Raw genomic sequence first — 3,019 nt, forward strand, 5'->3', positions numbered from 1 at the left:
TTAGTAGGCCTCATTCACGAAGCCGGTCTATAAGGGGGGTATAAGGTTACTGCCTATAAAATGGCAGTTTAATGGGTGTCCACTCTCACCCACCGCTTCCTTGACCGGTGGAGGGTCGTTAGCCGAACGGGTAGGACAAGGACTATAAATCTCTCTTCATTAAAAGTATTAATGATAAATACTAAGTAACTAGACTGTTATTAATACCCAATCTTAGTTACTTAGGAAAATGTGAATTTGGTGCTAACCCATGAAATTACACTTTGCACTTTGCTTAAGTCAGTTAGTGGAGCGTGTATGGTTAACTGGCACACTAGCTTGATTTAACAAGGTAGGCAAAGGGTAACTTAATGTTTATCATAGTATCGGTGGAGCGTGTGTGGTTAACCAGCACAACAATTGAGGGGTAAATATTAAGGGTACCAAGTATATTTGCATGGTTATTCACACCTTGTTTTGTGATCCTCGGCATCCCAGTCACAAAACCTGAAGGGCACACTCGAGATTGAAACATGCCTTTGAAAAGTTCAATGAATCTCAAAAGAATCTAGGAGTTTCAAAACCAATTAAAACCTAATAATACAATTCGTTTATCTTGGTGGAAATTGGTGAATCGTCATTCACCTACCTTCAAATATTTTATAGCTTGGATTACGGCATCCCTTTTCTAAGTTATAAAATAGTTTGTTGGGTCCTAGCCTTAATATTTCATATTGGGTGTTATATTAAGGACTTTAGATCAACTATCTTGAATATCTCCCAAAAAGATGTCTGGTTCAGACATCTATGATCCTCCCAAATCTCTTGGAACTTCACTTCCTCCACCACCTCCAATTATTCTCCCTAACCCACAAGTTCAAGGTCACTCAAGCCCTATTGGCAAGCAAGGTCTATGTATGATCGCATCTTGGAGATGAAGTCACATATTGACAAGCCGGGAGAGTTGGGTGTCACACTCTTGAGAAAGTTGGTGGTTCAATCACTTTCTAAGTCACATAGTGAATTCCTTTGGGACTACTATGAAACAGACTATGACATGACCCTTAATGATTTTATCTATTTACTTGTTGCTGCTGAATCAGCAATAATTTGGAGCACTAGGAGAGCAGATTTGATTAGTAGATCAACTTCCCAAACTACCATGGACATTGACAATGGTAACATTGGATATCTAGAAAAGCCTTCTCTTCCTAAGGAAAGGGATTAACCATAGTCAACTAGGTTGATCAAATGGTAAAGAGAAAGGCTAAGTCTGAGATAGTCCCATTACCAAAGGGTCCATATGTTTATTTTGCCAAAGGAAGGGGCGTTGATTGCAAAGCTGCCAAATTTACCTAAGGATGTTAAAGTCAATAAGTTTGACTCTACATCAGGTAGAGCCCATTATCTAACTCTGTTAAGTTCTATTCTGAGATCCTCATTACATGATTTGACTGGGTCACATGTTGATGTTTTAAGAATCAAAGAATAGAGAGAAATCTTAAAGGAAGTATATGCTGATTCTGATCGCGAAGGTGGATTTCGATCGCATCAGAATTTTGAGCAGTCGCTTAAGAAGTTATGATATATTGCTAAGGAATAGTAACAACAATTTTCCATGTGGATTGTAAGGACAAGTTTTTCCGCAAAGTTTTAAAATAAAAGAAAATTGTTTAATTTTATTTATTTGAAGTATCCTTACAATGGCATTTGTGGAAAATTGTTGCTTATATGATTCCACTGACAGCAATATTGGAAAATGGATTTGATTCTTTCATTTGTGGTAGTGTCTAAATTTACCAAATCAGGAAAGTTCCTCATCGCCCAAGTTTCAATTGGACCGAAACTTGGAATCATGCAAGTTGAATAGTATGATGAATGAGAACTTTCAAGCATTGGAAAATAAAGACTAATTACTTGTTCACATGGATGTGTGAGTCAAGTGAAGGACTAAAGGGATCGAGTACACATTCTTGTGCACTGGTCATGTCCACCACAAAGCTCGTTAAGACTATTTGATTTACTAAAGTTTAGTAAATATGGTTATACTTACAAGTTTAAGTATAATTCTGAAACATTGGAAAAGTCTCAATGTATGGCAGAACGAATGGGAAGAATCAAATTAGGCAGAAAGATAAAAGTTTCTCAAATCTGAAAAGATGGGAGAGTACTTTAGTATCATGTTTGTGATCATCTTAATGATTTAGAAATCATATCACAATTAGTCCTCTAAAGGTCATCTTAGTGCATTCTTATGACTAAGAAGAGGAGTCATGAATTGTTGAAATGGTTAGATCAGGAAGATGAGTCATACTTTGTTCCAAAACAATTCTTAGAGTCATACTCCAAGATTGTAACTTGAGTGACATATCTTAAAGAAAGGTTTAAAACACTTGTCAAATGTAAGAGTAAAAGTGTCCTACTCTTGTACATTTGAAATTGGTAAGTTGTGATGTTTTGGATAAAACAAAGACCAACTAAGGCCAATTGTGTGAAGTGTTTGTCTTGATAAAGAATCCGCATTATCTCTTGAATATTTGGCAAGATAGTCTTATATGTCAAGAGGATAGTGGGAGTCTTAAAGATCCTAAAAATAATTTCAAAAACTAATCAAGAATAAAACCTGAGGTTCTTCACTAGCACACGACTTGAGGTTTATAACCTATCGTGTTGACATATTCTGTGCCCATTCCAGTTAAATTTGGCTTTGCATAGGAGTTCTGAAAGTTCTCAATTGGTTGCATAACAACTTGGAAGCAATGACAGGCCCTGTAGTGCCAGGTGGCAAGAAGTTAAGATTGCATAAGTTCAGTCCATATGAGTTTGGATTTGTCATTATCCTTGTCTTGTGACTATGGTTTTGACGATTCACATGGATAAAAACACATACACCATAAAATCTAAGGGTCATAAGGTTTCTCTCCGATTCATGAAAATGATGGTGAGGAAACACTTCCACCAAGTAGATTTGAAGCAGATGGAAAAAGGTCTAAACAATTGAGACTATGATTACGGCATCCCTTTTCATAGTTCTGAAATT

The sequence above is a fragment of the Lactuca virosa genome, chromosome 5 (assembly GCF_052849685.1).
Source record: "Lactuca virosa cultivar CGN04683 chromosome 5, Lactuca_virosa_CGN04683_v6, whole genome shotgun sequence".
Classification (NCBI taxonomy): domain Eukaryota; kingdom Viridiplantae; phylum Streptophyta; class Magnoliopsida; order Asterales; family Asteraceae; genus Lactuca; species Lactuca virosa.